The sequence below is a fragment of the Columba livia genome, chromosome 20 (assembly GCF_036013475.1).
Source record: "Columba livia isolate bColLiv1 breed racing homer chromosome 20, bColLiv1.pat.W.v2, whole genome shotgun sequence".
In the NCBI taxonomy this organism is placed as follows: Eukaryota; Metazoa; Chordata; class Aves; order Columbiformes; family Columbidae; genus Columba; species Columba livia.
The window spans coordinates 2,766,008-2,779,386 of NC_088621.1; positions in this window are offsets into that span (position 1 = coordinate 2,766,008).

Below are 13,379 nucleotides of genomic sequence, written 5' to 3' on the forward strand. Positions count from 1 at the left end.
CAAAACAGAAACGAATTAAGGGGTCTGCACACACCACAAATCAAAGGCAGAGCTGGGGGAAGGACCAGCAAGCCCAGCACAACTCCCTGCTCCAGTAACTCTCAAAACGTGTTTCTACCCTTGCAGCTGCTCCCTCGGCAGCCGCGTTGCACAGGGCAGCCCCGTTTCCTTCAGGTGAGCCAGAAAGACCAAAATTGCTCTTTTCCTAAGGTTCAGCTTTGCACAAAACTCCAAATTCTGCGAGGTGATAGAGCCCTGCCAGCTTCCTGTACTGAATTATTCCTAAAGGTGTCTTTTTTTCCTTCTGAGCAGAGAATGTTTTCTCTTTTCGGATGAGCAGCGATGTAGCAGGATCTGCAGGATATTCCAGTCCCTACCTGTACACCACGGGTTCATCCATCTTCCCAGAGAAAAGAACTCACATCCTGGGGAATTTTCTTCTCCTTGCTCTGGACAAAGCAGCCCCTTCCACAATGAACACGCCATCCCTCGGTACCCGTGGAGAACACCACGTCCATTAATTACATTGAGCGAGTGAAGACAGATAATTGCCTTGTGCCTGGAATCTCTAAGTAGAGCTGCTTTCTAGAAGAAAGATCCTCAAGTTGTAGCTTCAGCACAAGCAGAATAAACTGATGTTCGCCACGAGCTGCTCTCCTGTCAGACAACCAGCAGTTTTCCTGAGAGCCGGATTTTTGTGGCGCTGTCTGCGAGTCATTATTGAAAAAGCCTTATTCTTAAACCAGAGGACGAGCGCTGTAGAAAGAAGGTGTTAGACACAGCAAATAAACAAAACCCTTTTACACCTCCATCTGCCATCTCACAGCGCCCTGCTACAAAACATTTACAAACTGACAAGTTCGACTTCAAATTTTGCTCCGCTTGTTAAAAACTGCTTCTTTTTGAAGGTGGAATCAGAAGCCGTAGGCTTTCTCCTACATAATGAAAAGGTTTGCCTTGTGTTTAGCTCCATGGAAAACAACAATTTCTACAGTGCTGTGTTCTGCCAGGGCAGCCGGGTGACTCATAACGGCGTTCACAGGTTTTGGTTAAAAAAGGCTGCAGGAAACAGCGCTGGCAGCGATCGGCGCTTCTGGCCCAGCTTGTTTTCTTCAGCAGGTGGCAGGGGACGGCGTGTGGCCCGGTCCAGGCTGGGAATTGTTTGACCAGAATAAAATACCCGTATTTCTATGCTGGGAAAGGATTTGTCATGTCAATGGACCCCGAGGGCACATCCCGGCTGCAACCACCAGCGTGGCAGAAGCTGGTGTAGAAGCTCCTCAGCCAGACCTGGCTCAGCCCTGGTGGCACGAAGGCTGATGTGGCTACAGAAATCCCTCTCCCACTTGCCGCTGGCCACATGGCTTGTGTGAAACCATCACCCTGAGCCATTCCCGAGCGCGCTGGGCACCGGGTTTGATCTTCACGTGGCCACAGACCTGACCCGCCATGAGTCGCAGTGATGGGTTCAGGTCGCGGTGCCCAGCGATTCTGCACAAACCCCATAGTGTTTGGTAGAACAGACCTGGCTCACTCACTGCAAGCCTGAGCTCTTAAAAGCCTGTTTTCTTTTGTCTTTAAAGTTGGTCTATGACGGGCCAGCAATTGATTTTGTTAATTTACCACCCGCACACGTACGCCTGCATCACCCTTTTTAAATATAACTCCAGTGTCAGCCCTGCAGCTGTTTCCACACACATGAATGATTGGTGCTCCTGCCAGGTGCCAGTGTGAATAAAAAGGTCACGGGCTCGAGGAAGGATTAGGCTTTGGCTCAGCTGTTCGCCTTCTCACACAGAGCACGATCCATCCGTCCGTCCGTCCATCTGTCAGCCTGCACACATGAACCAGACAGGTGAGGAGCTGAACACTGGAAACAATTCAGTGACGCTCGTACAAAGCCGCTACCAAGGACGTGCACCCTCTGTGGCTTTAAAAACAGCTTTTACAGCAAACTCTCCAAGCAGCGTTTGGATCAGTGAAATTATCTGTACAGAGCTATACATGCAGAATGGCGTGGGAACGGTCTCCCCGGAGACTGCGGTAGGGTGGGTTGGAGAATACCTCCATCTTCAAACAGTGCCTGAGATTTTCCTGTTACATTGGAACATTTTCTTCCCATGTTCACCTAAGAAGAGGAAGGCAGGCGGGTCATTATGGGCTGTTCCACACACTCCCACCACCGAGAGCAACCAGGGAACAAAATCCACCAGGCATGGACCAGATCTCCACCTGAAGTATTTCACTAATTCAAGGCTTTTTGTAGCTGTCTAATGAAAGCTGATGGCCGTTTTAAGATCTTCTCACACCTGCGTTTCTGTTATAACCCATGGGAGGCTTCTAATCTATTTCTGCGTATTAGACATCAATTTCTCTTCTGACTTCCTTATCAAATGTGGAAAATAATCAATAATTCACTTTAGGCTCAACATTCCCATTAGAGTGCACCATGACTGTGATTTAGATATATTTCTATGACTGTAAAATAAGCAGAAATCCCAGATTATCCTGGAACTGTCCGCTGGTATGTAACAGCACCTCCTACCACCCAAAGTAGTTTTATTTCCCCAAGTGCTATATCTAGGACAAAACACTACACTTTTGTTCTATATTAAGACCATCAAATAAAAGCAGCTGACTGCTTTCCCAGCCTCCCTCCTCGCGGAGGGGAACGCGGGGTGCAGAATTGACCCCTGGCATGAGCTCGTCTCATGATAAGTCATTAGGAAAAGCCAGATCTCCTCGCTGCTCTCCCAACATTAGATGGTGATGAACGGGAGACACCTGTTTTCCTCCTCCCCTTCCCGTAGCCGTCACCGTGCGCTGCAGCCGAAGGCTCACCTGTGATTACCGGCTGATTTCCTTGTTTTGGCAGACCTGAGATTCATGGTGCTTAAGCCGTGGTCCTGCTGGCCACGCTAGTTCTGATTTGATGTTTCAGGGGGAAACTGGGCTGCAGGAGGTTAAGTGACTTGACCAAGGTTACACATGGCACAGAAGGTGTTCAAAGCACAAGATGCCCAAGTGCCACGTCCCCGAGTTAAGAGTTCTGTTGGGACCCAACCGTCAACCTTGAAACGGAGGGACAAGGCGACAGGCCTGTCAAACACACCACCAAAAACAACTCATGTATTTTGTCCGCGAATCTACAAACCAGAGGTTGCGCTTTCCAATTACCGCTTGTCCCCGTGTTGAACCGTTCCATGTCATCCACAGCATCCAGCAGCAAGGGCAGAGCATGTGGCAGCCGCACACATCCTGGTCACAGCTCCATTTCTTCCACCAGCTCTGGACAAAGCAAAACCAAACCCAAATCTGCGGTCCTGCATAATTGTGGCCCTGTTATTCATGGATCTCAAATTGCGCTCCTTCATGAATTTTAATGCGCAGTCCATTTTCCTTCCTCTAATTGTACATTAGGCTGGAAGGCTTTATAGACTGAACATTTGCCCTCCGTCGCTCCTCACTCCCCGCAGCATCGCGGCTGCTGTGTCCCCAGCCATTGCCCTTGTCTCAGCTGCCCTGACAGGCTCAACCAACAGCAAACTGTTTTCTCATTACATCTCATAATTTTGTGCATCCCTGACAAAAGCCACAGGCCTGTTGAATAGACACCCTGCGAACAGCAGCTGATTTATTTTGCCCATGATTTGCTGATCTATTGGTGTGGATATTAGTTGCAGAGCATTTGAGGCAATACCTGTCCGCGAATCCTCAATGCTACGCTTCTGTAAATCTCTTTTGCCAGCTAAAACCAACTCCACAAGTGATCAGGAACAAGTGAAAGCCCTCCGGGAAATTCTCCTTTCCAAGGAAGGGCAGAATTTCTGTGTTGTTGCTGCTGAGCAACACACAAAGGCAAAACACAGACAGTCGTACACCACTGCACACCGTGAGATGTTCAACGGGCTCATTATAAATGGCATTTGGATTTGAAAGCCAGGCAGGACCATTAGATACTCTAATCCGACCTTCTGCAAAATGCAATTTGAGCCTGTTATTTCACTACTAAATTTAGTAGTTTGTTCAGCTGAAGTGATGGTTCCGAACGGAAGGTGCCTGGACGTGATTGAAAAAGGTGCCGAAGCCGCAGCTTCGCTCGGAATCGAGCTGCCCGAGGAGCAGAGGCTACAACACATTGAGGCAAGATGCTCTTTTTGTGTAAATTGCTAAGAATATCAAGCCCTGCCCTTCCATGTGTCTCGCAGAACCCTTATTAGATGAAAAAGGAATATTGCACAGTCCTCAGCTATAAAGTTCTAAAAATATGGGAACTTTGATGTATAAATGCATGTTAAGGACCCTCCTGGCCCTGACTACAAACGCTCCCAGTTGCCACCAATTTTGCTTCACTTGCAGAACCAGCGGTAATATTTCTTTCTGAGATACACAGAATATACTTAGTGTTTTAAGGGTTCCAGCCCTGGGGATACTTTGTGCTGGCGGGTGCCATTAGTGCAGCAGGCAGGAACAGACTGAAATGAATCTGACTTAAAATCTGAGTTTACTTAAACAACACTGACCTTAAGAGAAGCGTGGAGTCCAACCCAGGTCTGCAAATCCCATCTGTTTCTTATTTCTATAACGGGCAAGCTAAACCCCTAAATCCAAACAGCCATGAGCTCCAAATCCAAATTTTGCAGCTTGAGTCCATTACTAGCAAGGACAATGGCCAGTCCGGCATGGACTCGCTGCTTAAACTGAGCGCTGGGATTTATAACACAACACTAAATGAAGGAGACTTATTGCCGGTTGACTAACAACTAATCTGGGAAGGTACTTGGAGAGGGGTGATCTCACACAGCTCATTAAGCCCATTTAAACCCACTGTATAAAACCACCTAAACTGCAGAATGACTTTTTTCCCTCCCGTTCAATACTCAAATATTGGGCCTAAACTAACCTAAAGCTCAATGTTGAGCATAGCTAAACTCCTTACAAACAATGCACTAAAGCATCTGTGCAAACAGAATCTCCTCCATCCATGATAATTCTCCTATGCAAAGCTCAGACATGTCTGATGTGTGTTAATAACTCGCACTGGTGCACACTGACAGGCTGAATCACTGATCTTACCTAATTCATTCTTTCTGTCTTGAAACATGGTCTCCTCCACCTAATCGATCTTTTCACCCAATCTATTTGACAGATCTACAATTTACTATCCAATTAACATTTCAAGAATAAAATCAGTTTGAGCTGCAGACACCAGTTCCTGATGTGAGCTTCAGATGTCCATGTTGACCTGACATCTCTCCACAAGCCAACGAGGAGACCTCGGAGCTGCTGCCTCTGCTCTTAGTGCCACAAATAAAACAAGTGCAAGAATGGGAGAGCTTATCGGGGAAAAGAAACAACGTGGGGTGGTTGGAACCATGTTAGGGGTGTCTGAGAGGTGGTGGGATGGACACGGATCCCACTGCAGGGTGGGATCTGCCAGCCCTGCCTTCCTGTGACTCTGCAGCTAGAGCATAACTGTTTTATTTAATTAAATGCTTTGAAGTGAAAGGCCTTAAACTGCTATTGGAAGGAGTGTGAACAGTGACTGAGAGGATCTCAAACACTGCTCGCTGGGCTGGGTTTGCAGAGTTTGGGCTGCATCCACATCTGCCACGGCCGTTGGGAGCCCGTGGGTGCAGCAGCATCTGCTCCTGCACAGGAGGCGACTCCCGGCCTCAGCCCAATTAATCGTCTCCTAATGACTTTCTGAACCAGGAGGATTTCCTTAATTATACCACGCGTTAAACTTTAATCAAGAAATCAATCTTTCACACCGCCTGAAACCCGAGGGTACGGTGCATTTGGCAAGAGGAGCCCGGGGCGTCCCTCGCGCTGCAGGAGGAGGTCCCTGCGATGCCACCAGCCATCTCTGCGATGCCACCAGCTGTCCCCACACACCACACCGTGTATGAGCAAAGCCCAAGGACTCCCCGTCACAGCCCCGGGGGACGATGGTGTTGCCGTCAGCACCGTTGTGTAACTCTCCCTTTGCCAGCACAGGACTCCGGCGTCACCCACAGACCGTGACCTGCTGAAGCAATCGCTACCCAGAGATACAATAAAATCAGTGGCCAGGACAGCAGGACAGGTCACATGCAGCCCATGTTACGCAGGGAGAGGGGATGGAGCCTGTTTCTGGGACGCAAACACAGCAGAGCTCTGCAGAGCCGGGTTCGGTTCGTGCTCCAGAGCATCCCCAGCTCCTCCTGCCACTGGATCCCAAAGCAGCTGCACCAGCCCACGGAAGGACACCCCACTCACAAATACAAACATACAGGGACACTCTGCAAAATACAAACAGTTTGGCTGCTACCCCACAAAAATGATGCTCTGTGTTCAGCTTCCAGCGGATTCTCTTGCTCAGCCACATCCTGCAGCTTTTGGCAAACCCTTTGCTTTCCCTTCCACCCCTGGCGATGGCGAAGCAGCTGCTGGTCATTGGGAGCAACCCTGAGCACCCACTGATCCCCACAGGGTCTCCCCGATTTATTCCTTTAACAGAGAGCAGCAGTGGGTTATAAGCGGCATTTTGAAGCGGTGCATGCTGGTGCAGGGCTCGTTACCGAATCTGGCTGGAAGTGATTTAATTAAGACCCCGCAGAGCCCCGTGCCTGGGCCCCAGTTTGGCCAAGCCCCGACATCCACGTGTTCTTCCTGCCGCAGGACGCCAGCAACGCGCAGCCCTCGTGTGCCGCCTCGCTGCCTTTTTGCCCAGCTGGATGTGGTGGGGAGAGGATCTGCATCTTTTGGCAGGTGGCTTCACCTGCTCCCATCTCACACCGAGACCAACGCAGCCCCGTGTGCACCTCCCGCCTCCGCAAACCTCGTGAGGACGAACATCAACCCTGGGGTTGCCGTGATCTGCTCTAGCGTCAAACACCACGCGAGGCTGATGTCATCCAAAGGAAGTAACGTGTCTGATTAAACATTAACCTCGCTTTTTTTGTTCCAGTTTACGGGATGCTGAGAGACCGACCGCAGCAAAGATTTGTTTTAAAGGATGCTGAGCATCCTGCTCAGACAGCCCCAGCCAGTATTATTTTCCCTGATCACAGTAGGGATTTTTTTGCAAGCAAACGCAAAGACCCAGAAAGTCAACAAAAAATACAAGTTCTTGTGGTTCTCACCCCCAGATTTGCTGGGCCTGGCTCTCCCCACACCCCACGAATCTCCCCCCATCCCAGGCAGGCATCAGCAGTGATGGAGGAAAACAGAAAGGGGTTTTTTCCCACCTCTTTAGCGAGGTTTTTTTCCTCACTAACAAAATGCAAACGCAGGAAGCAAAGATGTGACGCAGCAAAATGATTTAAGAAAGAGCATCATGGTACGAGAAGGGAGGGAGACGGGGCCGAGCTCTGAGCTCGCCTGTGCTGCTGTGAGTGCAGAACAGCTCAGCTGAGACCCGGCAGGTCGGTGGGTTTAAATTGAGGTGACGATGAAAATATCCCGGTGCATGTGCTTCCTCTGCAGGGCCATGTGTCCCCATCCTCCTCCTGCCTGAGCGGAGCTGCTTGGGGACCACGTCCTTCCCCCCATTTTTCTCCTGCTCGGATGATGAGGACGCTGGGACAGGGAGGGGATTTCGAGTACCTGCTGCCTTTGCAAGAAGCTAAAAATAAAAAGCATGGACTAAAAATAATGAATGATCAGGGAAAATATGCTAAACCCCAGCGATCTCCCTGGATTCTGAGGATTAATTTTAATTTCCCTTTAATCTGGATAGAAATAGCCACGTCAGTGCTGGAGGGTTTGGCTCAGCCCTGGGGCTGCAGTTGTGCTCCCCTGCAGCACCCTGAGACCCCAGCACCCAACTTTGGGTGCATTCCAGAGCCCTGCAAGCCAGGGGCCACAGGGCTAAAGCTGCTCCTGAAAGGGATGCGGCTTAACCCTTGTGTCCCAGTTTGCAGACCAGGCTTTTTAAAAATAAGATTTAGCAGTACTCTTTGCTTTTAGTGGGAAGAAAAACACTGATTGGAGCAGGCTACTTAACTACTTAAGTTTTTTTGGTCTCTTTGGAAGACGGCAAACTAATTCCTGAAAACAAACAAACAAGCAAAACCCAAACTACATTTATAGGAGCAAAGGATGCTCCATACCTGAACACCCGGGCTCCCCGAGCACCGCCTGCCCTGGCTGCCCCCGCACCACAGGGATGCGGGATTTCTCCACATCCTCGGAAAACGTTTTGCTGGCACCATTAGAGTGAGATAACAGCAATAACATGAGGAGAGGAGCCCGGGCTGGGCTCTTGCTGCAGTTCCTCACTCCCCATGGGCATCAGGGGGTGGTTGAGCATCATTAAATAGAAACATTGCTCCCCACTTACCTGCTGCATTCATATATATGCAAATACACATACGCAACAATTTACATGCAGAAGTCGCCTGGGATTTTGCTTTGGTGCGGGGAGGAAAACTCCCTTAATTACTGGGACAAGCGCAGGGCTCGGTGCCCCCCACGCAGCAGCTCAGTTTGGGGTGGGGGGTTTGGGGCTGGATGGGCTCGGAGGAGGGAGCCAGGGGCACTTTGGGGCTCTTTGTGCAGCAAGGTCTCAGCCTCAGAAATATTTAGAATGCTGAAAGCCTTTGAAAAGGCACAAGGACTCATAGTCCAAGGTGTGATGTATATGCACCAGCGCATAAACACCTGAAATAGGGTCTTAAAAATGCCTCAGACTTCACTATAATGCTGCTACTGTGGAGCTGCAGCAGCTCCGCATGGAGCCAACGCATGTCCCCAGAGCCCAAAACTGCTTGAAGAGCTGGGGAAAAATGAAGAAAAATCAGATCTAAGCAATTTCTTAGCAGCTGCACCAACTGTGTTTTCAATTCAAGAGTGACCGGAGAGGTAAGTAAATATTTTTCTGGAAAGGAAATTACATTGTGTTTACACCTAATGCTGTTTGCTGAAGCGCTGCCTGCAGTCGAGCTCCAGCCTGCTTAATATTTACCCAGCTGGAGGAGACGCTCAGGGGCGTTGGGCTGTGCCAGGCACAATATAGGTGAAGAATTCAGCGTTTATACATATAGGAAGCTCTGCGGTTTCGTGCACTGCGATGCACAAGACCCGGCGCCTGTTTGCTGGGCCGTGTTTTTGCGAAGCCATGAGCTGGGACAAGGGGCTGCTGTTGGGTTGGGGCTGTGCGGCCACTTGGCAAGGGCAAGCTAGATAAAAAGCAAATATTTAAGTCAGGAGGGCCCAAATTGCAGCCTATTGGGGGTTAGTGCCAGTCTGCAAAGCTCTTCCCATGGTGGGGGGGTTACTCTGAGTGCTGGGGAGACCCCCAGGGCTTTCTTTAAGACCCGCTGCTCTGAATCCTTGAAGGCAACTGACCCAAAATTTGCTGTTCTTGCAAAGACCTTTGTGCCCCCCTCCTGTGCCGGACGCTGTGATGCTGGAGGGATGCGGGTGCCACACATCATGTCCCCAACGCGGAGGGGACAGACCCATGGGAATGAGCCATGGAGCAGCTTCCCCAGGGAGAGCTGAGTCTGCACAGCGAGTTCCACGGCTGGTGCATCCTCCAGATCCCACCTGGAGCCTCTGCGCTTTGCCCCCGGGCAGGGGCTTTGCCCACGCGGGGTGTCTGGATCGTACAGCAGAGCTGACCCTGCTGGGGCTCACGTCTCCTGCAGAAACACATTGACCAGGCCCTGAAAATAGTGCGAAAATCTAAATAATTTCCTCGGACACAGACAGGGCGAAGGCACTTGCTGCCACGTTGCTGATTCAGGCAACCTGTAGCTGCCAACTTGGGTAACATGTAGCTGAAGCACAACAAAGGTGCCTCTGCGACACCTCTGCTCATCAGCCTGGAGACGAGCACTAAGATCTTCTCTCCCCGGCTCGCACCTGCCAAAAGCTGCCAAAGGTCAGGCTTAAGCTCCACGGACTTTGGCGAGAGTTTGTGCAATGAAATCCCCTCCGACACCTTGGGAAACACAGGGCTGAGCTTTGCCTGCTGTTAATCATTGCCAGGCGGGTGGTTTGGCCGGGCAGCGCGGCTGGAGCAGGCGGGGACACGGCCGCGTTCCCTGCGCCACCAGGACCTGCTCCAGATCTCCCAAAGCACCCAGCCCTTAATCAGCTTTCACCTGGGATTAGCTCAAACATTCCCAGCCTCTGCTTCAAAATAGCTTTTCTTGCTAGTGGGCAATTAATCCAAAACAAGCCGTCTCTCCATCAGCCAGCATCACCAACAAGGGTGGTTTGGTGTGGGCTTTTTATTTAGAGAGCCCCAGAGCAAAGAGCTGCCAAAAGCTCGTGCTGCAAATCAAGAGCCCGTGATTTCTGCAGGCACCCATCAGAAAGAACAGGGTGAGGAAAGGACGTGCAACCAGTCACATCCAGAAATGTCGCGTATGACGTGGCTACAATTAAATAAAGGACATTATTGCAGCTTTGCTAATAGCTTGGGGCGCTGGCAGCGGAGCCATCCAGCTGCTGGCAGCTGCCAGCTCGTCCCCACCAGGCATCAGTGTTTAAAAGATTAAATTCACCTTTACAAGCCTGCAAAGAGGATCCACATTAACAACCCCCATCACAGCCCGGTGACAACCTCCTCCCGCAGCCCTGATAACCGGGCGCACGGAGCCACAGCAGCTCAATAAACAGCTCAAATAGCACGTTCGGAAGGGAAACCGAGCTCAGATTAGAGACAAGAGGGACTCATCCCTTCAGCCAGTTCAGCTCCTGCTCCATAAAACCTGCTCCCCCCAGCTCCTTCTCTCAGTCCCTGTGCAGCAGCACTGACCTTCCACAAAACCCGGCCTTGGGAAATGAGCTTGAGCCGCAAAGCCGGGACCTCAGCAACACCAACACTCATGATAGATCTCCCTCCCAGCAGAAGTACTTCCTCGTTTCTCCAGAAATCAGTAAAACCCAGGGGTTGGGGGATGTCTTTGTGATGGGGACACCTGATCCCTCACCAGCACTATCTCCACCATCAGCTGCTGGTGCTTCATTACCCTGTGCTGCGGCTTTATCTCATCAGCAGCAATTCGGGTGCTGACGAGCTGCAACCTGGGAGATAAAGGCCCCTTGGCTGGCGGCTGGAAATTCATATTGACTCGATGAGGTGTTTATTTTTGTGCCCTCTGAGCGTGAGTTTTGCACCATGAAGGCTCCGGTGCTTTCCCCATGGGCACCCTGGTCTGTGCAGCATCTGCACTGCGGGCACTTTGCCTCTGGGCAGGAAACTCCAAAAAAAACCATCCCTGGGAGGTTAAGGATGGAGCAAAACCCCATTTTGACTGGATGAGACATGTCCTAGCGAAGCGACTTGGCAAAGACAGGGAACCTGCGTCAGAGGCTGAATCCTCCAACGTTTCAGCTCCTCCAACACCGGGCTAGGAGAGGCCCTTGATTTCTGTCCTGAAACCTTCATAAAAATAGCACAATTATGGGAAAATCCTTGTCCAAGTGGAAAAGAAAACACCCGTCTGGCTTTCACGAGGAAGCAGAGCTACATAAAAGCGCACTCCTATAGCTTTCTGTTATTTCTGTAAAGCATCCAAACGCTCGCACAGAAACCCTTCACCGAGGGGCACGTTTCCACGAGCCAAGGGCGGCCTCCTGCTAAAGTATTTTATTTTCTTTTCCCCCAGCGTTTTACTTCACCTCATCAGAAGTTTCCATACGTGGAGAACAAAACGTCTGCAGAAACGTCCTCTGCAGGGCAGCCCCGGCCGGGAGCTGGCTGCTCCATCCCGAGCCATAAATCACAGGGCAGACTGGAAAATCTCCATGTATTTCTTTTTCATAGAAGGCGAGTCGGTGATGTCTGTCACCCCCGTCCCCACCGTCCTGCTTCCCCGAGCCCCCCAGCACCTTCCCTTGTGGGGATGATCCCCCGGACAAACTTGGGGTGACCTGACTGACAGATGTGTCTCCTGCACTGATTTATGTTGAACTGATGTGGCCACCCCCGGCATGGCTCGGACAAGGGGCAGCTCTGTGCCCACCCTTGGGGTGACATCTCCTTCACCCCACATCCCAGGGATGTTGCTCAGCCAGGCAGGCCAGCAACGGGGAACAGCCTTGACACTATTTATACACCGGGCTGGAGCCGGGTAAAAATAACCGTGTGTTTGGCAGCCTGAAAGTGCTACTGTAAATCCTGCCTGTCAGCAAGAAAATCCCCAGCTCGGGTCGGAGCTGCTGTCCCCGTGGGAGAGGCAGCGTGGGGGGAACCGGGGGTGTCTGTGGGGCTGAACCCCGAGCGAGAAAGGAGGAAAAGGAATGAACCAATGGAGGAGTGACCAGCAGCAACCATCCCCAGCTCCTGTGTCCCCAAAAAAAGGGCCGAGGAGCAAAGTGGTGTCAAATTGCTCTAGAACCGGGATTAAAGGCCACCGGTGCTGCTGTATTTATAGCTTCGTGATCATCTTTTGAAAAAAAACCTCATTGTGACTGGTCGGATCTGAGAGGAGCCCTGGGAGCTGCCCCATGCTGCGTACTGTTGCTCTTTATAGCCTGTCCTCTGGCTGCGGGTAAAGGTCACGGTGGCTCCCGCGGCACCGCCACCTCGTGTGGTGGCACCTCCGTGGGAACGAGAAGGGGGTTTCGTGCACCAGCATCCGTCCATCCATCCATCCGTCCATCCATCCATCCATCCGTCCATCCATCCATCCATCCATCCATCCGTCCATCCATCCATCCCTCCTTCCCTCCCTCCCTCCATCCCCCCTCCCTCCACCCCTGCAGATCCGTGGGCCAAGTTTGCAGCAGCGAAGCCGCAGCCGCTCGCCGGAGCCCACGTCTGCTGCTGTCTGAGTCAGCTTATCTGCACCGGGATATTAATAGATCGCTTTGGCTTGCTCGCGCTCTAATTGCAGTTTAATAATACACCTAATGGAAGCCAGTGAGAGAGCTGCCCCATATCACAAATATAGCGGCTGTTCCCTGCGACTCCCCTCGCCCTGGCAGCGGGGACACCCCGTGTTCCCCACCATGTCCCCGCCGAGGAGTTTCCTCCACACTTTTGGTGTAGGCACAGCCCGAGGCCACGTCCCGGTTCTGGCTCTTCTCCACTTCCATCCTAATGGAGCCCAAGGGCTGACACGGGGTCAGAGGCTCTTCCTGGGACTGTTGCCAAGAGAAACCCCTGAGTGGTCCCCCCTGCTCTCACTCGGGTGCTCGGGATGGGAAACATTGAGCACGACGCCTTTTTCCTGCGGGGAAAACTTCCCTATAGGGACGCAGGCGCTTGGGCAGCTGCCCTCGTAACGGAGGGATTGCTTGTCTTGACACCACAGCATGGAAATGGGGTTAAAACCTTCGGGCTCTTTGAGCGACTCGGCAGCTGCTGCTCGTGTTCAGCGGCACCGCGGGTTTGCAGGGACCAGCCCGGCGGGGTCACAGCCCCAGGAGCCGCCCGC